This window comes from Falco biarmicus, chromosome 8 (assembly GCF_023638135.1).
Source record: "Falco biarmicus isolate bFalBia1 chromosome 8, bFalBia1.pri, whole genome shotgun sequence".
NCBI lineage: Eukaryota > Metazoa > Chordata > Aves > Falconiformes > Falconidae > Falco > Falco biarmicus.
In genome coordinates this window covers 35960245-35973477 of record NC_079295.1, presented here as the reverse complement: position 1 = coordinate 35973477, position 13233 = coordinate 35960245, and the positions used below count along the sequence as shown (strand labels likewise).

The window sequence follows — 13233 nt, the reverse complement described above, 5'->3', positions numbered from 1 at the left end:
AAATCTGGCCCTTGCACTGCTGCTCAACAGCTGAGGGCTGCTAACTCTCATCAGCTTGGGCTGTACATTGAGGAAACATGGTCTGCTTGCCAAGTGGTGCTTAAAGGCAAGGGAATCCCCACACTGAGGTCAAATAGCTGTACTTACCTATTGTGAAACTAAAGCACAGGCACAGTGGTACCAGGTCACCATCACAGGGATCTGTGTTCTTGTGTTATCCTCAGGTTCTTGTTCTGTCTCTTGATTTTGTGTTGATTTAGGTATTGCTAGGTCAGGACTTTCGCTCTTCTGGTTTCTTCTCCCTTGGCCCCTACTTTCTTTCCCACTTGTTCATCCTTCATAGACTGCTGTGTAGGACTGATTTATCTTTATCCATTCAGATGTTCTGACACACCCACCACAGCATAGACCTTTGTTGCTCACTTCCTCTGCTATTGACAGTTACATCACCTGCTCCTTCTTTGTGGTTTATCTGTTGTCTGTCTGTCTGTCTTTATTTATTTATCTTCCTCTCCTCCCTCCCTTTTCAAAAGCATCTGACTCGACTCTATATTAGTATTGGGTTAGATTGCACAGAAGTCATATGTTGGACATTCCTTGTTACAGATACGGTTCTTTTTCCCAAATCCTTGTGTGGCAACAATAAAGTCAGGTTATTCTGGGAATGTTACACAAGTGTTAGGTAGGTAGCATCTGAAAAGATGGATCAAGGCTTTGACTGTAGCTCCTTGAAACTGGATTGTGTCATAGCTGTAAAAGAAGTTAGAAGAGATGAACCTGCCATCAAGTGGAAGAACCAAATGATCTAGCAGGTTTTCCTGCGGGATCCAAACTATTTTACATCATTGTTCCTGCACAGTTTGGCAGGAACTAAGGTGTAATAGATTCCCTGGCCCTTTTCACTTGCTTTGTCTTCATTGGCTGAGGATTAAAAAGAATTAAGATCATTTGCAAAGTCCAGGTCTCCCAGACTGTTATATCCCTGAAATTTACTGTTATATCCCTACTCTTGCTATCAATAGATTTTAATCCCCCTGGTGAAAAAAAGCAGGGAACAAGTTGCAGTGTACATCAGAAAATGAAGAACTTCTGTTAAAACACTTCATGTATGTCATTTTTTGCTCCCAAACCCCTCAATAAATTCGTGTGTTTCCAGAGATGTATTTATCCTCTAACTGTACTCCAGACTTGAATAAATGGTGTGTAGTTTGTGATCTTGCAGCCTGAGATGTAAAATCTGAAGAAGGGTGTTTCCTTAGGCCTGAAATTAAGCAAATACTGTTGTGTGCCTGTGTAGAATTGAGGCACAGTTTGGATTATGTCTTCTTGGAAATGCATACATCCCAGATTTAGAGCGATAGCTAAATATTTGTTTAAATCTGTCACTACAGAAGAGTACTAAATATGTGGTTAAGGACATTCCTGTTAAATCATGACCCTAATCAAAGTGAATGGACAAATACGGGGGGGGGGGGGGGGGGGGGGGGGGGAGGGGGCAGGATACATGGTGTTAATTTCACCTTTCCTGCTGATCCAATACAGCTCAGTTTTATTTATTTAATGCTGATCTCATCCTAGGAGTATTCACAGTCAATACAATTACAAATTTTAAAGAATGCCTCAGAAGAGGGTATAAGCTAAAAATAAATAATATTTGTTACTTTTCTACATATCAGCCTCTGTGATTTGGTTGTATATTACAACCAAATTACTCTGTAATTGACATTGGAAGACTCTTATATTAAAGACTAAGCTTATTTTTAAACCATAAACATTCTTGGCATCTCAGATTTCAACAGAAATACCGATTTATTTTATTTCAAAAAATTTTAAATTAGAATAGATTTCACCATCACCCTAGGGGCGTTTGTATATTTGATTTTAAAAAAATAATACATGATTTGTGTCTTCTTAGAAATCACATAATTCACACTTTTTTCAATGAAAAGATTGATACAAGTGTGTTGAATTTGACTGGAAGGTAATGGCCCATATACTATACCGATGGTACTGTTTTGTTTTTCTCATGCTTCCCGTACAGTTCAAAAGAAAAACTGATTGCTACCAATTTAAAAAAAACAAAAACAACATGTAGTAAGGTTTTCATGACCGCTTCAGGAATCCTTCACTGTAAAAATCTTATTGAAAGTATTATAGTTTCATGCATTTACAAGACGTGTAAGCACTTATGAAATCAAAGGGCCTAATAATATATTGAAAGAAATATGCATGTTTTCTTGAGGCATGTGATTGTGTATATTGCCATGTAAGTTCTTTGCTACTAGAAATTTTGGTGTGCTTACTGCTTGTAGGGAGCGACACAGAGGATATGTCACTCCTGTCATGAAAAGATTAACTAAATGCAGTCTCTGATGCAAAATGTAAGGAGGAGAAAGAGATAACTCAGTTGCTTTTTTTGCCATCTCTTTGATATTGTAGACGATTTAAAGAGCTATCCTGTCTTTCTGGGGACATTCTTTCTAGCTGAAGTGTGTGATTTACAGAACCAGGAGCCTGATCATCTTTTTTTTATTATTATTTTATTTTATTCAGGCAATCTTCTCTCTGAAACTGCTTTCTTAAAATGACAAAGCCTTGGAAAAGTGTTTCTGTCTCAGCACCATCTGAGGAAGAGCAATAGTTTTAGTTAAAACCTAGCACAGAAGAGTAGCTTCTGCCCAAGTAGCCTTCATTTTCCTCAGCTAATGTGGTTGCTAAAAAGAGATTAAATTCTGCCTGTCATAGCAAGAGGGGTTTGTGAAAGAAAACCAGGAACTCCACTTTAGTGAGCCACCTTGTATTTCATCTGCAAGTGAGAGAAATAGTTGGGAATAATAGACAGACTAAGATTTAAAATTGAGTATAGCAAAACTGATTGGAAGTGAAGAGAGAAATCTGTAGAGGTGATACACAGAAGGTTGCTGAAAGAATAAGACAAATCCAAAGAGAGGATACAAGAGTACGAATAAGAAGCCTTAAATGAAACTTAGCACATCTGCTTTGCCCGTGGCCATGTATAGCATCTATGAAATATTTTTAAATGTTAATGTCAATATCACTGTGTCTTTGCCTTATTTTTTCTAAATGATGCAGTGTTTTTTTCAGAGAAACTTCAAACTACTAAAATCACCAGATTACAGTGGTTTTCTGCTTCTTAGTGTTGGCATCTCACAAACTTGTTTTGACTTTATTAGGTATAGAACTGCTCAGCCTTGAGACACAGGTCTTTTTCTTCTAGTTAGCCCTCACTTTCTGCGCATATTTGAAAATATAACTAATGACATTGAACCTGTTTCTGATACTACTTATTCTCCTTTTACAACAATAATGACTTGTATAAAGTTACTGAGGATAACAGGGGTCAAGAGTTTGCCTTCTGATAGATATCCCCATAATTTGTTTATATTATGTATCTGTGTTTACATAAATTCAACATGTTTGTTAGCTGAATTGGTCTCATGGGTGGAGCTTTGCTTTCACTTTTCACCCAGAAAGCTGCTGTCACAGCATGCAGGAAACCTTCAGTGAAAGGTGTTAAAAAGTAGCAAGTAGCAACATTCAGTGAGTTGATTTATTTGATTAAATAAGTAATAACATTTTCACAGTTGGGAAAGTATAAAATAATATTTCTAGTCATAAGATGTACAATATCTCTGATCCTAAATTATATTTTCATTGCAATTTTACTTCCATCATAAAAATTCTAGTTTATCAACCCCAGAACAAAGCAGGAAGGACTTTTGAAGCCTCTATTTTCTCCTTGTGTTTCCTCTTGCTAGATTAATTTCATTTATTACTCATGGACCATCCACACTGTTTAATTTCATGTCTGAAATTTTGTCTAGAACACTACAGTACTGTCTGCTGAATTCTCAGAAGGTCAATTTAAATAACTACTTTTTTATAATTGCATTGATATTAGCTCTTTTAATAACCTGACAAGTATTCTCTGACATACGAGATAAGAGCATAGCTGTACATACGTAGATGGAAACAGTTGTACAACTTAGCAAGAAGGGGTAAATTGCACCAACGACATTATTATATATGGGAAGAAAAAGAGGGCAATTAATTGCCCTAATACCTGACAAAAGGAGATGGAATATCTTGCCTCAGAGCCTGACCTCTGGTTCAGACTTCATTAGACATGATGATGTCTGAATTGCAGAAGGTAAAAAGTGAAGTTGCATAGCTTTACAGCAGTCAGATTTTAAGTATTTCAGAAAGAAAATTTAAGGGTTTGAAATTAAAGCTAAAGATCATCACACACTGTTAGAAAACAGTTTGTCAGCAGTCCAAAGTATATTTAAATAAACTGGATTGTTACATGCTGCGCAGCAGTATACTTCCCATCTCACAGAAGCCAGCTACTAGTCCTGCCGTGTGCCTCCAGGCTCTTCAGAGAGCAGGCAGACTTGAGACCAAGATCAGCAAATTGTATTTGAAGTTTTGAAACTCCTTCAATTGACCTGCTTATTTTCTTACTTCACGTTTGTTCCTTTGTATCTGTCAGATTGTCAGGGTACTCTTACCTGCAGATCTTCTGAAAAGTTCCAGCTCCAGAATAAACTCTGTCCTTTTCTCCTCAATAAACATATAAATATAAATCGGGCATGGCAGTATCTGTTAGGGATATTTGCTTACTTGGGAATCAGGACTGGTGGCTTGAAGGAAAGAATAATTTCAGATCTGCTAATTGTTTTAGCAGTAGTGGAAAACTTTAAAAGTTACGACAACCTCAAGGGCTGTATCAACAGACAGAAAGGTAATCACATAAGTTTAAAGCATGTTTGAGATATATTAAGTGTAAACTAGTAAATCAGACTTCATCCAGGAATTACATTGCCAGTAGAGCACTTGCTAAGAAGTGAGGTTGTGGATTTTACACTATGTGCAGTTCTCAAAAGGTTTCAGGCCGTAGCCCGGCAGGAGCGCTTTCTCCAGATCAAGGCTACTGAAGGTGCACAATTACTGTCATGAAAATCCTGTCCCAAGAAAGAGCATCCAGTCTTGTAGCAGTGAGAAATAAGAGTGCTTCTGTGTATCAGGAGGCAAGATAGTGATCTATTAAGGAACCCTCAAAAGATTTTTGAGATTTTTCAAGAACAAATTAAAGGAACATTTCTTCATGTGAAGATGCTGATGTCATTATTTCCAGTCTTGCATTATCTTAGTAAAGTGGTACCTATTTTCTATTTCAGTGTCATGTCCTCACACACTGATAACATCTGAGAAGACAAATACAAAGCTTTGGATCTCTCTATTTCATCTCAGCTTAAACTGTATTTCTTACTTGCCCTGTTCGCAGCTCCAAATATATGCTGAAGAAACATTACAGACATAAAGTATTGAGAGCCTACTGGTTAGATGAATGGGTGACCAAACTCAGGGATGAGAGAAGGAAAGGAAACCTCCCCCTCTGAAGAAACTCCATCAAACGTCCCTAAGCCATATGACTTCTAGTTTTGAATGAACAGCAGCAGCATAATACCTGAAAGAATTAGGCTGAGTGTCTGATAGCCAGTTCTGGAAGGAGGCTCTGAGATAAGCAGATATTTGGGAGAGCACTGAGATTGGATGTCATCCACAGCAGTGGCTCTCTACGGGCCATCTCCAGTCACAGGGACTTAACGCTTGTATGGAAATCACATCTGTGCTGTGTAGACCTCCAAGAAGCTTTGTGAGATCCCTTGAGTGAAATGGCTGGGTGGCTTTTCTTGTCCCTCAAGAACACCAGTCTTGTAACACTAGTAACGGGGGAATCCTGACATACTGTTTTCTGACTGGAGAAACTATAAAGCTTTCATTCTTTAAATAAAATATTTGCCAAAATGATTTGCTGGATCTAAATATAATGCAAGCTGGTAAAAGAACATGACAAAAATTTTTGTCATAGATCATGACATGATGTATAAAAGGAGAGGCAGGGCAGTATCCCTCACAACATTTAAAACTAAAGCAAACAAAGCACAGCTAGAGGCTCAGTGGAGAACAGTATTTGATTATTGAGGGAGTTAGATCAACTGACCTGATAGATGTGCTTCATCTATAATTTGCATTTTGTGATCTCCCTTCTTGTCAGACTGCTGTCCATTATTTCAGCACCTAAATTCTTACCAATTTGCTCTCAAAGAAAAAGAAAACATTTACTAAAGCTCACTAGGCATGTAGTTCTGATGAGAATGATAATGCTTTTAAGAGAAAATTATCCCCAACTGCTAGAATTTCATATGTCTAACTAGCCTTGAGAGGTTCCAAAGAAAAACACTGAAAGGCTTTCCATACCTATGCAAACATGACATTTTGTGATACAATTTTAAATTCATAATTTTCAGATACCAAATATAAAAATGAGCTTTTTCCATTATCCTAATGATAATAAATGGCTACAGTGATACCGATACCAGTAAATCAAACGAGCAAATAACCTTTAGGAAAGCCACGAGTGATCTTTGGTGAAGTATTTATGAATGATATCTGAGGAGAGCACTATTATTTAAGTTTTGAAGAAATAGATAGGCATTGTTCTGAAAGGCGAAGGCAGTTTTTCAGAATAAGCACATGTCAAGAAAACCATGGGGCTGTAGTGATGTGAAGGGCCTTAACAAAAGTAAGATTTTGCTGCCTATTTTTCAGACAAAGAAAGATATGCAACTGACACTGGATGAACCATAGATATGTGTTTATTTTATGCGCAATTCTTATTATCAGTGCTGATAAACATGATGGCAGGAGTCCAATATGGCATTTGAAACCCTAAGCAAATATGTGGGCAGACTCATTAGGTACAAGAATGTGTTTCATGGGTTTTGCGGTGACTCTGTACAATCAGTATGGGAATAAATATAAGAAAAAAGGAAGTAGTTCCGCTGTATTCCTTACCAAACTTGCTCTGTGATTCAAACTTATAATAAGCATTAAAAAGACAATGCTTTTTTATTCTGTGCAGTTATATTTAAGCTATAACAGTGCTTCACCTGTTGGATGCTGTGTGAGCCTGCTCTGTTTGCTGAATGTATTAGCAAGATGTATGAGCAACTTACCATGTAAATCCCTGCATAAATGGTCAAGTGTAAGTATAGAGGCTGGTTAGAAGCAGCCTTTACTCTAGGTTATGAACTGTACAGTGAAAACTCTAGGAGTTACTCGTGTGTTTATGTTTTGTGACCAAAAGATCCATTTTCTTGTCTGATACCTTTCTGGTTTTGGAGTCTACAATTTCATTTATATATATATATATATATATATATATGGTGTATTTAAGACAAGAGTCATTCAGATTTCCTTTGTAAATGGAAAAATCATTCTCACTGACATTCTGATAGTAAAAATTAGCATGGACATTCTAATGTTATCATAGTATGCAATGTGGTAAGTACAAGCTACATGTTACATATAAAAGTGCAAGTTCATATTACTGGGTTAACTTTTAAAGCCTCCCCATTTTGGATTTCACAGTGGAATAAAATAGTAGCCACCGCAAGCCCTGCTTAAATACAATACGTGCAAACAACAGGTGTACTAGATAATTGTTTTCTCATCATGGTGCATATTTCACACTCCATAACTCCCAAATGAAATACCAAAAGAATGCATAAAATTAAATGATTCAAAGACTTACAGGGCTGCTTCTTGTTGTGATAATGTAGAAAACTATTGAAATTCTAAAGCAGTATAGAAGTATAACCACTATTATTACAGATATTCTTATTGCACTAATGGAGCTAAGTATGTAGTTTGTTTTTGTTTTCTAAAGACTTTGAAACTTAAATGAAGGATAACTATGCAAAAGTGTGTATATACAAGACAAATAACAATAGATAAGGGATTGATTTCATCTGGTATTACACTCAATACCTATAAAACTTTATTTATATTTTACTTTATAACTGTGGTTTTGTTACTGTTCAGTGTTTTGGCACTGTAGACATGAAGCAATATGGAATTATGGCTCTTTTGCTTAAAAATATGTGTGCCAATAAGTACTCTACTTGGTAAAATTTAAGCTGTTCAGATTGTATCAGGTCAGTGTAATTTGCTAGGAATTTTAAATCACCCATTCCATCAAATGAATTTAACATTATGCTAAGTGGGTTTTAGCACATCAGATTACTCAATAGGTGTTTTCTGTTTCATCTTTTATGAAGAAATTAATTTTCCTTTTTACTTTCTATGTTTTGTATACTGTTATGGATACTGCACGTAGAAGAAAGGTGTGGTAATTAGAATTAAATGTTACTCATAATGAATCATAAAACACCTACTGAACCAACCCCATCTTTTAGTATTGAATTGTACTAATGCTCTCCTTTGTTTCCCAAATGACCTATCTTCTTTAATGATGATTTGGATACTGGTTAGATTCAAATGCTCATCCAAAGGCCGTGACACTATTGACTACATCTGTGTTGACTTCGCTGAGAATGTGAAATACTGTATTGAAAGATAAAATCAGCACGTAGGTGCTCAGTGAAACTGAAGAGTCCATTAGTGCCTTAACTCTTAAATTACCATCTGAGTATCTCTGTTGATAAGGACAAGCTAAAAGGAAACGTTATCTTTGTCATTAAATCTTTATCAATGTGATATTGACAAACTTGAGTCTTTCTGTATTTTTAGATTGCATTTGTGCTCTTTTCTTCCTCTGGATGTGAGCAAGCCATGTTTCATTAGTCATTAACCGATGTCTGGGTGCAGGGAGGAGCAGTGATTTGTCTATGTCCTGTGTGCATTACAAGGGCATCTTCAACATTATGAATTAAACTCCATGTTACTGCATTAGAAGTATGGAAACCAGACTGCCAAAGTGATGGCATCTAGAATTAATATCAGTGCTTTAAAATTCTCAAATATATGCCCGTCTTTCTGGTATACCGTTTCAGAGATGAAATACTCAATTTTGTAGTGTTTTGATCCTAAATTTTCATATTCAGTGATATTTGAAAAGCAGAAATGTTCCATCTATTCTTTTTTATTTCCTATTACTTGCTATTAACACTGGTTTTTTTCTCTAAAACCTTGTGTACTTTCCCTGTACAGTAGATACAGGGACAGGCACAGGGCTTAGCACAATTATACATTGTAGATACTGTAAGTGTGAATGTGAATCAGAGATTACCACTGTATTTTAGAGGCTCGCTTAAATTTATTCCACTAAATGGTCCCGACAAGATCTTGACGATAGTTAGAAATATAGGTACTCTCAATTCTGTTACCAGACTTCACCAGTTCATGGGGGAATAACAAATGGAATTAACCTTTCATTTAGGTCTTTACATCCTTCATGCACATGGGACCAGACTTTCAGGTGTTCAGGCATTGTGCTGAGCTCTTCTAAAAACGTGGCTACTTATTTGGTTCCAAACTGTGAGCTGACCCTTTCTGAAATTCCTGTGTAATACCTCCTAAGCCCTGCTTTTATCTGCTGTGAAAAAAACCCACTGAATTCACAAGGGCACAGATTCCTAATCAAACATTGGCACCACATCTTCTGAGCACAGAGAGCTGCCGAAAGGGTCCGCAGCTATCAGCCGTCCATGCTGGAGGTAAAGCTCACAGTTGCTTCGAGACCGGGGGCAAGCTGCCTGTGGTGCTGCCTGCAGGATGGGAGAGGGGACTCTCTTCAGTGTCATCATATGCCAGGGCCTAGCACTCCCAAGGCCAGTCCAGGTCCCAAATAGCTTAGAGGGCACTGTACCTCTTGCAAAAGCACAGTTTGGCCAGGAGCAGTGACTGACACTTCTCGTTTTCCATTTCATGGTATTCCTCCTGGCTGCAGCTATAGGAGCGAGGTGCAGGTGAACGTGGGCAGTGCAGGTCTGTATCCTCTTATCCAGTACGGTGCACCCTCCTTGGTCCCAGCACTGGCTCTCCCTCCTCACCTGCATCTCAGCCTTACTAAGATTTCTTGGCTCGCATGACCAGGCTGATGGTTTCTCACTGCTCTGGAGTAGGTCAGTGGAATTACAGAGGTCTGAAGCCAGGATTTGAGATGCTTATTCAGATCATCAGGTTTAGAGAGTTGTACTCTGTCCTGCTCACAAGCCTCATTAATTTTTATCTATCAGAATAAATGTTGCAGAACTTGAACTGCCATTTGGAGATCTTGTGGTCAGACTTCAGACTTTCAAGAATGAAATACCACAACACATGCACACTGTGACCTTCTAGAAGCTTTATTTCTGAAAAGCAGCAAATGTTTGGGAAGTCAGTGGGACAGTTCCTGACCTGGCAGAAATTATTTTAATTTCAATACAAGAAGTGGAGCCAATAATTCTTACCAGCTGGGAATCTGCCCACTTATTCTTTCTAAACCATACCTCAAGTAAGTGCTTTGAGGAAAAAGGGTATAATACCCTCGTATCCAGGTATTCAAGAAAACCTTCTTAAAAAGTCTGTCCTAATTTGAAATTATTCTGTCAGAGCCAAAACCAAGACATGAAGGGTTGGAGAGAATATATGTATGTAAAAGACTTAAACTAATGATAAAGGTATTTCTTGAAATCCTTCTCCTACTTTTAAACTCCTTTCAGTCCACCTGACAGTTCAACAATCTTACACACACACACACACACAAAAAAAAAAAAGAGGGTGGATGGATGGAGAAACCTTTTAAATGCATAATACTGAGGCAAGGAAAATATGGCTTGTTCAGTATTAACTTGACAAATTCATGCTCTTGTCATTTAAATGATTGTACCTTTCCAGTGTCTAGCTTGCTGGACCCTGAGAAACAGTAGTGAGGAAGGATTGTAACAATGATGCTCATCTCTCTCGAATTATTTTTCTGAGTAAATGAATGATTTCAATGAAATCCAGATAAGGATGAATCTGCTCACTTGAATCACCTGTTTCACAGCCAATGAACTTCCATGTGAAACAGTGCTTACCCTCCTTGGTTGCCATGTATTGATCTAAAACATCTTCCCTGAGCTTTCTCTCTCCTTTTCCTCCTACAGGCAAAAGGTTAGAGTTAGATAATAGTATTAATTTTCCAGACATCTGCACATGTTTTAATAGCCTTTAGAAAATTTGAAATGGTTTCTGTTTGACCACCACAGGGCTAAAATGCCATTAAGACTTAGATTGTAGCAATACATAGCAATCATAGCCCCATAGTTCAACCTGGCAATAAAAAAGCTAATTTATTTTATCGAAGATTTAAATTAATGTGATGAACTCCTCTCTCAACAGGAGCTGTAACACCACTCTTATGAAAATACCATGCCCTTGCATATTTTCAAAACCACATAAAACACTTGTAGCAGACCCTGTGCATATATTTTTCCTGTGTGCTTTTTGAGTGTTTGCATGTGTATGTGTATTCACATAATACTACTTATCATTCCTGAGACTATTTTGGGTTTTTTCTGTCATATGTTCATTCTTAACCTCATTTTTTTCTATCATCTGGCTCAGAGACTCAGCAGGAAGGAAGTAATTAATAGATCCAGGGCAGTTTCCAGTGTTAGCATTTTTTTTTACCACCCTGAGAACTGGAATTTTCTTGTGGGCAAAAATTACTACTCGTTAGGTAAATTGAGTCTAAAATAGCTTTTAAAATAGACATATGCAGTTAGTAAGGATATTTTTGAAAATCTGTGAAAGAAATACTTAGAGCTCAGACAGTTTTCATTTCCAACTATATGCTAGAGGAAAGCTTCAGCTTATCCCATTATAAAGTGATAAAGCAGCATTTGATGGCAGCAGCTTCTGTGATAAAATGATCATGGCAGCACTGAGAACGAATCTAATAAGGGAATTGATCTGTAGATTCCAATTCTGTAAGAGCCAACATCGATCAACATAAATGTCAATAACAAGATCGTACTGAGGTCTGCCTAATTTCTTCAGATGATTTTGGGGCATAGTCAGAAAGTGAATGTGAAAATGAATTTTAAACTGTAGGAATCGCAAAGACAAAGACCAAAATTATGTTGTGCTACCAGGAATATCGCAGACTGTCATAGTATTAACAATTTAGAAGCGTGTTGAAATTAGTGGGTAGCATTTAATCAGATAATGATTGATAATGCAATGCCTGATGTGTGAGACTGAAACGTCAGTACTTTTCATTTGTGTTTTCATGCTAAAGCATTTCTTAAATACAGTGAAATGAAACACAGCCCACCTTTTTACTGCTAAAGCATTAACAGTATGTGTAGGGCATGCCATAAAAGATTAATGGTGGTGTTCTTCCTTGTCACAGGAGTTCTGTATAAAGTTGTTTCCTAGACTGATTCTGACCATGCTGAAATGTTAAGAAAAAATGGTTTTCTTTGTGAACTATGTAACAAGAGGCGGCCTCGAGATGGGTAGGATTCTGCCTTTCACTCTTGATGTTCCCATAATTCATAGCACCTACAAATTTAGCAAATTTAGGACTCATTTAGCAAAATGGAATTAATGTATTAATTAGTATTAGATCAATAGGAAGGTATTTACAAAATGCACTTACTGTTTTGTACCAAATTAATAGGAAAGAAAATACAAGTATGTACTTAGTAAGAGGCTCAACTGCAATACTGTTCTCACAAAATTGCTGTTTTACCATACTGCAAGGAGTCTTCCACGAGCAAGCTCATTGAAAACATTTATTTCATTAATTATTTACATTCTGACTAGCTGATTACTGGGTCATTGATGTAAACTGTTGACTTTACAGTAATTACAAACCACAGGGAACTTTATACATACATTTTCCTAAGAAATTAAATTAGCTCATTTTATTATTACTGCAATATTTACAGACTCCTACCGTAGTGCTATTAAAATGAGAACTAATACTTTGGAGTCTCAGAGCTTGAAAACACTGATAGAGTTATAAAATGAAAACTAGGATCAGAGAGGATTACTTTGTGTCTTTCAATGTAACTTATTTAAAGCAGTTTATAAAAATTAATAAAACTAAGGGATTTGAAACAGGAGTAATTTTAGGCTTACATTAATGTTGTCAACTCTCTGAAGAGTACAGTGGGATTATGTTATTTATGTTTATGCATCAAATATCTGCTTTACACCTCCCAATTTAAACCCTGGGATATAAGTTGCCAACCTTCTGAGTTACTTTGGAATCTAATTCACTGGTTTTTGCCATCTCTGTATGACTCGATAATAGCAGAGAGCAGCAAGCCTGGCAAATCTGAAGCAGACACAAATGAAACCTTTGTTTTATTTTTTGTGCTGGATTTGCCTTGTTAACAGGATTTTCTGATACAGTTTTAGCACCCTAAT

At 36.9% G+C, this 13233-nt stretch overlaps 1 protein-coding gene across 10 annotated transcripts in view; it reads left to right on the top strand.

Moving 5' to 3' along the window:
• NCKAP5 (NCK associated protein 5) overlaps window positions 1-13233 on the top strand; it is a 245345-nt gene that overhangs the window by 159278 nt on the left and 72834 nt on the right. The window lies entirely within an intron of this gene.